Here is a 14,315-nt window from a genome sequence, read left to right as displayed (position 1 = left end):
AATTTGGTCTTGTTGATAGTATCTGACTATCAAGAAAGTTCTATCTGAGGAAGTATTATAGATGATCCACCATAAATAGCATACCCCGAATCGACAACGTTGAAAACGTACGAAAATCGTCCAGTGGACAAACTTGCAAGACATTTCATTTCTTTGAAAACGAAGTCGTTTTGACTACGCAAGTTACCAAAAAGTATGTAGATGTATTGTTAAGTTAAAGCACAATTGCGGAAAAGGACTATTTAGCATGCAACTAATCTATTTTTGTAATAAAGAACGTCGCAAATGACAATGTATTTGTAAAATACGAAATCCGACATTGGACATCTTGCAAGACATTTGCCAGAAGCCGAACGTTGCATTTTTATATGTAGTGTGCGTGCTCCAAAAAATCGATTTTGATATGGTCTATGTATGCACATATGTGAGACGAATTAACACAAACGAAATATCATATAATCTTATATTTTAAAACCTTTAAATTTTAATAACTTATCATCTTCCAAAATCTGACCAATATGAACACTATTTGTTTTTGTCAAAAAATAGCGTTTGCCGTATCAGAAACACAATCATATCCCGTAATATTGTTTACTTTATATATGATGCATATCATTCATTCGAATTTTCGTGGATGTAACACTATTTTGAAGAACTACACCACCGCTGCTAAAGTGATTATGCGTATAGTCTGTTACGTCTGACACGCATTTTTTTGACGTTTTGTCAATATGTTGTCCTTACTTTAGACTAAAGTAATATATGATAAAACAAGTTTTACTTTTTTTTGGAATAGTATTTACCTGTCTAGTCTATGGATATAAGTTTTTTATAACTTAACTGTTATGATTTTATGGAAAACCTGTTTATAAGTGTGGACTGGTTGATTGCACGGTATTGACGCAATAACGTGCGTAACGTCTTAATGTATTTCGCATTAATTACATGCTAAGGTTTTTGATTGAATCACTACTAATATAAGGTTTATTAAATAGTGACCCAGTTGTATCAAAATTGGAACGTCCAGTTTCCATGGAGTATTTGTTGGCACTGACACTCACTCCTGTTCTTTCGACTGAAACTTTTGCATAGTTTACATGTGACAATTGGTCATAATTTCAGTGAAAGACAAAATACCGATGGTGAATCAATGCTTTTTGATATATGGAGTTGAAGGCCGTACGGTGACCCATAGTTGTTAATGTCTGTGTCATTTTGGTCTCTTGTGGACAGTTATCTCATTGGCAATCATACCACATCTTCTTTTTTTTTTTTATATTGTATAAACATTATCGCATCTCGTTTCCATTGTAATTGTGTGATCCCGATCCTATATCATGATTAACTGACGTCAAACTTTTTAAGACAGGACTTATTATGGTTCATACCGTTGTCTGTACGTCCGTCCGTCGTCCACACTTCGGACAATTACTAAAAAAATGCTTCCAACAACTTTTATGAAACTTTCTTGAATGGTTTATGTCTATTGATGTAAGCTCCCTTTCAATTTTAAAAAAAATCAGAATTTTCGTTTCCACGTTATGAAGAATTATCGTTCAAAAGGGGAGATTTTCCAGTTTTCAGACAAGAACTCAAACATGCTTACATCAACTTTAATGAAACTTTGGTGAATGTGTATATTAATTGACTCATGCTACCTTTCAAAAATTAAAAGAAAATTAACAACTATCAGTAGGACAACCGGATGTGCCTTTTCGGCCAAAATGTGATTCGGCGGCGCTTAGTAGCCCTACGCCGAAAATTGGACTATTTTGCGTCGTCCGACGTCAACTGAAAAATGGCGCGCTTTTGTAATTTATTTTCTATCAAGTACTGCGAAATACTGACGGAAAAAAATGTTGATTTTAAGCACTTTTGTGTTAGAAAAATAAAAAAAAATACATATCATTTTTGTTCTCATACATTAAAATAATAGGAAACATATATTTTTTTTGTCTAAGGATAGAATTTCGGATTTTGATTGTCTGCACTGTGGAATTAAATAGTGATATTCAAAATGGGTACAAAAAAAAGCATATCCTCCGATCGTATAAATTTTTTTACAGCTTATTCTCGTAAGTATTTGGAATCGAATTCGATAAGAATAGGAGGGTCCAAGCCAGGGCAGAAATGTGTACCACTTTTGAAGTAGGGGTCCTATTTTTTCAATGTTTTTCATTGCAAGTGCAGAAGGTGGTGGAATTATTAGCGTATTGGTGTTTATATGAAGTATTCACTGCTCTGAAAAAGGTTATTCCCTGGTATATACATTCCTGAAATAAAACCGTATTTATAGATTTATTGATTTTTACAAAAAAAAAATAATATGGCAAAAAATTGTGTGTTTTTTTTTACCTTTTCTCGCTAACGTTACGGCTCGGCTTGAATTATAAGAAAATTTAAAAAATTGGTCGCCTCAATTTTTTTCATACATTCCTGCAATAATCGTTGGTATGTATTGTATGCTGTATAAAAAAATTAAACGGTTCTATCGATTAGATATTGAGAAAAACAATATTTATTTTGAGGGTCCCCATCACGGAGGGGTGACTTGGTTTTTTCACCATGTATTGTTATTCATGTTTTGGAATTAATTTTTTCGCCTCAATTTTTTCCCAAATTTCAATTTTATGATTCTGAATACATGTAGCATGTCTGTTTTAAAATTTGAAAAATTCTATCGGGCAGAAAAAATGAATTGACAACATGCATTTTATGTTTTGACCCGTCACAATACATTGGCAGCGGGCGGACACCATACACCTGTACACTCAAGTATATATTTCAGCTGTTACTACTTGTTTATTTTTCAAAGATGTTCATCATATTATTTTTTTCACTTTTTAATTCAAATCAAACCACAATAATTCGGCAATCTTTAAGCAAACCGGAATTATTTGGTATTCGCACCGCAAGAGAACTGCATTATACATTTCCCTGGCAAAACAATAATATTGGTCAGGTTGTCAGAAAGAAAATGCCAATCGGTTGCACTATCCTGAACCTCATCAATAAAAGAACGCGTCACATCATTTGTCATCAGCTTTCATGGTATTATATTTATCTCCTGGTTGTACAAAAGACTTGTAATAAGCTCTCCGGCATTTTTCTATACCTGTCTGGTTCTCGACTGTTACAACACGTTAACATATTAAAATCAGGCTACGACTTATTGAAAATCTGATTGTATATTGAAGATACCTTTAGAATTAATATTTTGAACAGATTAATTTGAAATTCACATATATTTAAAATGAGCTTTCAGTTAAATGTGGAAGATTTTCCACCCCTCATTGACCCAGTTGACAAAATGGGCATCAACAATTTTCTGAATAATTTTAAATTCTCCTATAAGTTAGCAAACACAAATGCTGGTATTAAACCTGTTACAGTCAATACTAATAATGTTGAAATAGAAACTATCAGACAGTCTAAACAGAGTTTGAGACAAAAGCCACAGGCTAAAAATAAACGTCCTGTTTCTAATATTGGTACATGTGGTAGCAGCTCAAAATATGTTTCTAAAAACAACTTGAATTGTTGTCTTGTCCCTGACTCGTTCACACTGTCTTTACAAAATTCCTTTGATGTATTATCTATTTCTGACAAGAAATAAAACTGTCATAGTGTTAAAATATCTGATTCAGGAGAAATTCCTCATGCATTGAAAAATAGATATAATTCAAGTAGATTACAATAACAGACTCTGTAATACATCTGATAAAAGAACAAGTCTTCATATCCAAGCCTTTGGTAAATCTCTGACATACAATACTTTTCATAAAACTGTAGCAAAAGCAAGCCTTAAACTAGAATTGCCATTGCAAGCAATAGCGGATGTCACCCTTCCCCTATTGCCACTAAGCAGCAGCCATTTGAAAACAATTTAACAATGAATGCAGATCAACACATTGCGATATATCTTTCTGTAAACTTTCAGTACATTTCTTCTGTTTCCATGGCAACAGCAGCCATTTTGAAAATTCCCAAGTCAAGAGTCTGATCTTTACATGCCAGTTAACAATAATATTAAGTTTCATTAAGTTTGGAGCATTTTGAAAATATTTGACATTTCTGCAGTTTCCATGGCAACATTGGCCATTTTGGAAATTCCAACTTCAAAAGTCTCATGCAGACTTGATAGTGAACAAGTATATCAAATTTCATCAATTTTGGAGCATTTTGAAATTTTTGAAATTTTTGACATTTTGGTTGGTTTCTATGGTAACAGATACCATTCCAAATTTCTAATGGCAGATACCACATTGGTACATGGGAGGGAACATACCATCAAAGTTTCAATGGATTTGACCTACCATTTTAAGAAAGTAAATGCCACTTTAAGGTTTTTGAAGCATTTTGACCATTTTTGACTTGTTTCCATGGTAACGGCTGACATTTTTGAAATTCCAACGCCAAATTTTACATCTACCAATGTTGCTCATCGTTACTGTGGAGTTTTATTAAATTTGGAGCATTTTTATATTTTGGAAATTTTTGGTGTAGTTTCCATGGCAACATGATAGTTCCAATGATTGCCAAAATCATCCAAAATCAGTATATGCCCGGCACCTACATCAAAATATAATGCTTCTAAGTTAAAGGAACTCCAAATAATTCATTAAAACCAAAAACTGGAATAAAGGTTCAAATTATCACCCTGAAAAAGAATGTGGTCCATGCAGTATATGCAAAAAACACAGTAATTATTCATATCGCCACTTGTCTAAAAATGATAAACATTCTGACATTGTTTTAAATTATATTCAAGAAAAATATGGTCTCATAGATAATGACTGCATTTGCAAGACTTGTTTTCTAAAAATCAGATAGAGCAGTCAGTAGCAAGAGAAATGAGGAAGATGTACCGATTATTAAAAAGAAAAAGGTTCAATGTACATTACATTCTCTTGATATGTGCTCCCCAGATATATCTATTTTACGCCCATCACCCATTTCTCTGGATAAAATAAATTCTGTTTTTGGTACAAATATTACTGATAATGAAGAGATTTTCTTTGTGATTCACATTTTATAAAGGCAACATTTTGTTTTGAATCCACACATGACAAATGCAAAATCTGCTGCTCTAGTTTAAAGAGAAAATATAAATTGAGGGTTGACAAGATGGACAAATTGTGTTATTACTTTCAAAACAAAAATTTGACTCCTGTTGATTTATCTAAAAATTCAGATATATGCAAAAAATGTTTTTTCTCCATTTCAAACTTTTTTGATAGTGATGCTTTTGTTGAGATATTAAGTCGTGAAAAGATTAGAGAAATTTTGACAAAAGCCACTAAGAGCTCCTTTCCCATTTATTTTGATAAAAGTAATACTAAATCTTTTGAAATCCTTGTTATTAAAATTTGCAACGATCTTCTGCAGAGAAAGGCACTTCTTATTTCACAAATTGTGCAGTTTTATAAAGATTTTGTGGGGAATTTTATCTCGGATCAGTTGAGAAATCAAAACCGTATATTATGTAATAAATTAAACTTATTATTTGGTGATTCCATTGACTGTAAATACGACCCTCATGGTACTATAATACTAATGAATGAACTGAATATTGTTTCATGTCTTATTGACTCATTAGCTGAATTGAAGAAATTCAATACATGTACTTCACATGATGAAAATAAACTTGAAGAGAATGTACAACTTAATGATGGAAATGTTTTGAAAAAAGCTGCAGAAATTATAAAATTAAAAATACAATCATCTTGTAAAAACATTAAAAATAATTCAAATAGAAGCTTGTCAAATTTTAAATTTCACAACTTCATAGAGAATACTATTGACCCAGCATTGTGGAATTTCTTGTGTTCCTTAATTGGACAGGAAACACAATTTTGGGGAGAATTCATTAAGTGAGGATTCTGTTCAGTTTTCTCAAATTTTTAATATTTGTTGTTGTTTAATTTTCAACAGAGATTCTAAATGTAATAAATTTCAAATGTTAATAGCTGACATCATTGACATGTTTACCAATTCCTCTACTGATTGCTTTAACCTTTTAAATAAATTTGGTATATGTGTTTCTAAGCAGACTTATGAGAGATATCAAACGCAAATTGTTGAAGAAAGGAAATCAAATTCAATAAATTCCGCAAAATGTCAATTTCAAATAGCATCTGTAGATGATATTAATGTTACGAATTTGCATGTTTAAGAAGGTTATAATGATTCTACAGTTATATGTTTATCGATATCTCTATTAGTTTCCTATATCATCCGTTTATCGTTGAAAACTGTATCTAAAATCATCCCTTTATCCTTGGTTGCTATCAGACGCTTTACCTGTACAGTTGTTACTAGGGTGCTCTCTTCGAGGTCCGCGTTAGAAGTATAAATAGTGGTAGCTATCCAGTGTAAATTGTCCCGACCGTGCAAGGGCTGTATAGCCAGTCAAGGTCGTTAAAAACTTCCATTTGTTGTTGTAAATTGTCATTCTTATCAGAGACGTCGTAAGAAGAAGATTAAAAAGGTTGGACCGTTAATATTTAAAGACGAGTAGCAGGAGTATTCAAACAAAGTGGAGTGTTAGAAACCTATTGAAAAGATATAAATAGTTTCGGTTACGTAGAAGTTGTATAAACAGGGTTAGTGCTAAGGTTTTGCGTTCCACATCTCTCACTATTGCAGTGAGTGTTTGCTGTTAAACCATACCTTAGTGCTGCCCTGTTCCAACAGTTTTATAAATATATTTTGATAAAGTTTCATACGTCGAAAGTTAACAACAGTTGAAATAGTTTCCAAACATTCGTTTTATTAAGGTTTCAGCCCGTTTGATACATTTCGGTTCAGCCCGTTTTATACATTCAGGTTTAGTCCCGTTTTAAACATTTCGGTTTCAGACAATAGTTCCAAACCGTCTGATCCGTTTCAAACATTTAGGTTCCAGACAGGTTCCAAACATTTAGGTTCCAGACAGGTTCCAAACATTTAGGTTTCAGACAGGTTCCAAACATTAAGGCTTCAGACAATAGTTCCAAACCGTCTGACCAGTTTCATACATTTAAGGCGAATTTGTTACAGAAAAACTGGTTTTAGTTTTAGGTTTTGGTTTGAAACTGGTTTTGATTGGTTTTGGTTTAGGTTTCAAAACTGGTTTTGGTTGAGATAGTTTTCAACAAATGTAAAGTTTATCTAAAAAAACATGATGCCAAAACTATTTGGGCATCACGGATGGTCTCTTCTGTACATCTCCAGAATATCTTTTGGTGAAGAATCCAAAAAAAAATTGAATTTGGACCTCTTCTGAAGATATTCTATAGAAGATCAATAAAATTTTGTTATGTTCGATGACATGAAACTGAGACAAGTGCCTGTAAAAATGACTTGTTTATCCATTTTTTTCAAGTTACCGAAATGATTTTTTTGTATAAAGCAAAGATATCAGAAAGTTCTCAAAATCATTTTTCTCTGATGGTCCTAGACGAAAATCATAGTCCTAACTTTTATTTCTTATGCAAAAATTCGATGGTCAAAACCTTTGCACTACGACTTTTCAAAGTCCTTTATTGTATATGAATGTATATGTAAGGATACAACGTACAGCAGGAACAATATCTATTTCAGTACCATTTGCAGCTAGCTTTGAACAAACTTCTAATACTTGCAAATACTTTTAGTTTTTTACTTTGAGTCTATTGTCAGTTGGCCGGTTTCTTTTCTTTTTGTACTGCCACACTACTGTTTCAGCTTTAGGGAGGATTGAGTGCTTTGTACATGTTTAAACCCGCCACATTCTGTATGTATGTGCCTGTCCCAAGTCAGGAGCATGTAAGTCAGTGGTTGTCGTTTGTTACTGTGTTCGTTCACTTTATTTTTTACATTTATTAGGCTTTTAGTTTTCTCCTTTAAATGGTTTTACATTTGTGATTTCTGATTCTTTTATAGCCGACTATGTGGTATGAGCTTTGCTTATTGTTTAGGGCTGTATGGTGACCTATACTGTGTCATTTGGTCTCTTTAAAGACTTGTCTCATTGGCAATCATACCACATCTTCGTTATAATATCAACCTCTGCCATATTCTTTATGAACTTGTTTAGTGGTTGTCGTTGGTTCATGTCTCAACTCATATTTGATATTTTGTAAATTGTTCTGTTTTGTATAGTGAGGCCGTTAGTTTTTTCATTTGAATGTTTCCTTTTCATGACCTTTTATAGACGACTTTACAGTATCTGGTTTTCGTCATTGTTGAAGGCCTTAAGGTTGCCTATAATTGCTTACATCAACTTCATATTTGGTTAGTTGCCTCATTAGCAATAATATCACATCTCTTAATTCTTACATTATACTAGAACACACCCGTGGTATCGCGGGTCCGTTACTGAATTAAAGTATATAACTATGCGCAAGCCTTATTTTAGTATTAGTATTTTTATCTGATAAAGTTATGCCGATTAAACTATACACAGTTTTCTCTGCTTTCAAATCTTTCTGTTTGAACCCGTCGAACTGGAACGTAATAATTATTGGTAATATTAATTATTTGAAAAACAAAAGGTCCTGGAATGGAGTATTTTTTAATCAACCGCATTGTCTAAATAAAGTTGAATTCTTTGATTAAAATTGAGAATGGAAATGGGGAATGTGTCAAAGAGACAACAACCCGACCAAATAAAAAAAACCCAGCAGATTCGCTGTTTTACGTCATGCCGGCTAACAAATTGAAAACTGTACCTATACGCCATATTTTAGTATTCGTATTGTTATCTTATAAAGTCTAAACTGATTAAAATTTGACAATTTAGTAGTTTCAACCCTGTGGATACGACCCTTGTATATAGCATATTAATCCTGAATACACCGTTTGGTGGTGCGCCTGTCAGATGCGGAACGTACAAATAAGGTAATCGGTAACAGGTGAATATACTATTGGTATCGGTATCGGACTCGATCCGGAACTTCTTAATTATTGGCAATATTAATTATGTGGAAAACAAAAGGGCCTGGAGTGGTGTAATTTTTAATCTACACCTTTGTACTATATTAGTTATATATAAAGTCGAATTCTTTGATTCGTCGTTTTTACGTGATGACGGCTGACAAATTGGACCTCGTAATTTTAGTATTATAGATACCTGACTTTTAATCTCGTGTTTTCCTGAACATGCATGAAATATTTGTCACTGGGCGTTAAAAATTAGCATCAATTTAAACTTGTTGAATAATCCTTGACAATGCAGAGGGAAAGGTGTATTTTTGCTTAGAATTTAGACATAAACATAAAAAATCTCTTCATAATTATTGGTAAGATACTGACAGACACACCCAGTCAAATTATAGATATCTCTGCTAAAAAGAGATGTGCACACTGTATACCAATATCAATGAATTATCAATGGTGGTTCACCATACCTAATCACAATTAACTTCAACATGGTACCTGTCAAATGTTTCAGTGTCCATATTTTGATATGAGCGTCACTGATGAGTCTTATGTAGACGAAACGCGTGTCTGGCGTACTAAATTATAAATCTGGTACTTTTGATCATACCAATTCGAGAATGGAGCCAATTTTTTTTAATTTCACAATGAGTTGTGCTTATCTTAATGCAACAACATATATACCAAAATTCACAGACTTAGAAATGACGACTTAATCACAAATTTTAACAGTTCTAACAATTTCATAAGCTTTTGTTCTCATAGGCTATTTCAGTTATGAATTCTAGTAATGCATACACTTTTTTTTTATCTGATTGATATCTAAGAAACATTTATCGTCTTCTCAGTATTTTCCAATTTACAACAACAAAAAAATTACAATTTAAAACTTTTTTTTAATTGCCAATTTTTACAAGAAGGTAACTGCCAGACTGAGAAAAATAGCAATAACAGAAACAAGTAAATGGCCAAACAAATGCATGTATAGTGTTGAGAATTAATATTGATTATCTATATAAAACTATGTGAAGTTAAAAAACACCAAACACAAAAAGATGATACTAGTACATTAGTATTGAAAATCCACTAAAAAGATCAATTTGACCATAGAATCTGCAAAAAAAATTTCGCGACCACTATACACTGCATCAACATTGTCGCCATTGTAAACCCTAAACCGAAACCACAAACCACCCTTGGACATGGTTTGAATAGTTTATGGAACCAGTTTGGGTTTGAGAATAACAAACGGCAAACCAGTTTTGGTTCGAAACTAGTTTCAAACTGGTTCTCATTAACAAATTGAAAGTTTAACAAACTAAAACTGGGTTTGCACTAACAAATACGCCTTTAGGTTTCAGACCAGTTTTATACATTTAGGTTTAAAACCAGTTCTATACATTTAGGTTCCAGACTATAGTTTCAAACAGTTGGTTTTAAACAGTATCGGACAGAAAGGGGTTTTAAACAGTTTTAATTAAACAAGTTCGGGTTAGGTTGATAGGTGTTGAAATTCGTTTTTATGTAGTATAGTATTTGTTACATATTTGATAGTGATAGTGTACACTTTTTATTGACTTTTGAACTTTTGAGTTGCTTTTCAAATCCCAGGAAACTGGTACGAACCCGAGGATAAAAACATATAAACGTCCCCGCCCGGTTACACGTTACATTAACAAAAGACCATCTTGTGCTGCTTTTAAGTCTACAGATGCCCATCGTGGTTTTGATTGAAGCTAAATTCAATTGGTTATACCTAAGCCACCAATAGAGTTATTGCCCGAGGAAAAGCAACAATATTAAAATGGCATATATATTTATATGGTAAAGATGAGTATCGTTCCATCAATTTATTTCCAGATAATGATTTAAAAGTTATTTCCCTTTACAAGTCAAATGCCATTTTAATGAATTATGGTTTACTTACATCTGAAAGAGATAATGATGGTATTTGCAATTCTGATATTGAAAAGTTATGGAAAATTGCCTAACAAATACTGTTATGGATCAATCTCTGAGAGAAATATTGTCAGATCCTTATTATTTAAGTGATGAAAACTTTTGTAAAGTTTCAAAATTTTCTCCAGATGAGGACATTAACCATGAATTATATCTTTTTAATACTAGGAGAGAGTCAGATTTAGTAGATTTAGCTGCTGTATCTTTTGCTACAGGATGCTGTATTTATATATATGACATAAACGCAAAAAATCCCTTGAACCCAAATCACTTACTCCTTAAAAAGAAAATAAATCCCATGTTTTTAACTAACCATTCCTTCCACATTATGGAGGTTGATAGAAAATACTGTCCTTTAATAAATCATAGTTAAACTTTGATAGTGGTATGTTTCTCATGTCAAAAAATATTACTGATGTTTCAGATTTAAGGAAGTATAATGGTTTTCATAAAAAATTGTCAAGCATTGCAGCCATTTGCACAGAAGTAATGAAAGAATCAGAAATTCAGCAATTTGCTCGAAACAGAAAAAGAAAACCAGAAGATCTTCATTTCTGTAATCAGCCTAATGTATACTTAATTTAGATAGTTTTGTTAATAAAGTTACTATAGAACCTTCTAATAGTAACAAACAAAAATCTAATTAAAAAACAAAAATCATTGTAAATGATTTTGAAAAATCAGATTCTGAAATTGCAGTGGCCCAAAGCTGTGCTTCTACTTTACTTGAATATTGTTTTTGTAAATTGCCCTGTCCAAATAGCCATTCCCAATCCCCTGGTATTCAAGATTTTATAAGTAAACACAGTAATATTACTGTAATTGAAAAATCTGAGGTGAAATATCTGTCTTTGTTGGACGAACAATGTGACAATAAAGATACTGTCAAACATTCTTTAGAGATATTGCATCAAAATTTAAATGTTGGTCAGTATATCAACCATTTAGTTGTTGTTGGTGATGGAAAGACATATAACCTGTTAGTTAAGCTAAAAGGGGGATATGGATCAGAACTTGATTGGGTCCTCCCTTTTCCAGGTGACTGGCACATACTAAAAAATTATCAAAGGATGATTATGAAGTTTTATCTTGATGCTGGTCTCAAAGATTTTATTGAAATTTTCCATCAAGGTGCAACTGCAAATTCAGTTATACAGGCTTTGAACTTTGATATAACACATAATTTCTTGATGCAATTCTGGGAATCACTTTTTCGTTTTCAAATAGAAACTGTTATTAAATATTTTCTTTTTGACCATGACCAAAATGACCATCTTATTCATTTTAAAAGAGTATCTGACATTTTATCAGATGATACACTTTCCCCTTTAGAAATAATACAAAAACAAATGAAATTTTTCCAAATTTTTTCATCTGAATATGAAGAATTATTAGATCAGCTTTGTGTAGAAAATGAAAACTGGAGATTTTGGAATACTTTCTTAAGTAAGCACTGCTTCACTTATATTTCATATTTCCTTGCTATACGTTCTGGTAACTGGGAACTTCGTAATTTTTGTATAAAAGAAGTGACCAAAATCACCCAAATCACTGAAAGCAAATATTATGCTCGACTTTTACCATATCATATAGCGGACTTGAAAATTTTTCCAGCTGGCATTATTAAAAAGTTTGAAGAGGGTGCTTTTGTAGTTAACATATCTGGGAGAAACATGTATAGGTCACTGTATGGCCTTCAACAATGAGCAAAGCCCATATCGCACAGTGAGCTACAAAAGACCCTGAAATGACAAATGTAAAACAATTCAAATGAGAAAACATATGTAGCGTAATTAATGCATTTAAAGCATAAAGACACACTTAAAGGACAACAGGCGTATCATGCGCTTATAGCGCAGCTCTTTTTTGAATTAGAACAGTTCAAAGGGAACAACTTATGTATTGTCGAAATGCGCATCTGGTGCAAGAAAATTGGTACCCGTTAATTTTATTTATCTATTGAGTTTAGCACACCTAGTATCCAGATCCGTGGAGGAATCCAAATCCCGAGGAGCAATTACAAGATTCGATTCCCACCTAGCATAATCCTATTGAGGAAAGTTAAAATCGTTTGTGCCTTTTTATGTCCAAAACTACAGTAATTGATGACAATCTATTTTAAAAGAGATCGGAAAGTCTAAATCGACTGATATGCCAATATGGTTTAAATCGTCTGCGGATTTCTTAAATTACTATTCAAATTTTTGGTAAAACCATAAGAGATGAAGACAAATTGTCACTTGCAAAAGTTATCAAGATCTGCGAATAAGCAATATTTCAATAATTTGATTTTCAGTCGCTTTTTTGGAGTCGTAGCCCAAAATGTCGATATTAACCAAAATAAAATGTTATAACAAACCTTAATATGTATCAGAAACTGGCAAAACCAAACGATTGATTACATCAACATACAGAACGACTGGAAAACAAACAACGTTGTGTGTTTGCTTATAAAAATGAAAAATATAATGAATGCACAGAAATTTTTAAAAAGCAGACATGATCGTCATGACAACTGAGATGTACAAATTTGTAAACATGTGTTAATCATCGCCGACAACTTCTGATGGGAGTAATTACCATTTTTGTGGCATTTTCCCTTAACTTTAGGAGAAAAGACTTAACTAAAGAAACTTGTCAACATGGTTGAAATCGTCCATCAACTACTTAAAAGAGTTTTGTCGGGAGGGTCTTTTTATATTTTTGTGAATTTTAATTAAAAGTTGAAAATTTCGCTTCAATATTTGTGTACAAGGGGGCCTTCCGGTCAACTTTTTGCCCTTTTATAGAAATATATTTATTGTTTTCTTTATATCATATTATTTGTCAATTAAATGTCTTGAAGCATCAATTGACAGACTTTGACCGGGCTTTTTATATTTTTGTGAATTTTAATTAAAAGATGAAAAGTTCGCTTCAATATTTGTGTACAAGGGGGCCTTCCGGTCAACTTTTTGCCCTTTTATAGTAATATATTTATTTTGTTCTTTATATCATATTATTTGTCAATTAAATATCTTTAAGAGTCAATTTACAGACTTTGACCGGGTTATATGCTTTTTTGTGAATTTAAGTTTTAATGTTCAAAAATGTGTTGCCAGAGTCACACTAAGAAAGTCTTCCGGTCAACTTTTCAATAAACAAACATATTCAAATATATATCTTTTTTATCTTATCTTATAGACTATTATATAAGCTTTCAGAATCAGTTTTATTTATTAATTTAGCTTTAGTGGTTCCAAAGATATTAGTTATAATACACTCAGTTTTCTCTTCCGCGTTTTCCATTTCCGCGTTTTAGACCTTCCCAGTTTTGTCCTTTATGATGAGTTATACTTAGTTTTCGCAAAACAAGTTACTGTGTTAGTTTAAGAGCAATTATAGAATATAACAAGAACTATCTTTAAAAAAGATATCCGACGTATTTAAATTTGAGTATATGTTTAAAACTATCA

Source organism: Mytilus trossulus, chromosome 4 (assembly GCF_036588685.1).
Source record: "Mytilus trossulus isolate FHL-02 chromosome 4, PNRI_Mtr1.1.1.hap1, whole genome shotgun sequence".
Lineage (NCBI taxonomy): Eukaryota > Metazoa > Mollusca > Bivalvia > Mytilida > Mytilidae > Mytilus > Mytilus trossulus.
Note: the sequence above shows the minus strand (reverse complement) of the source record.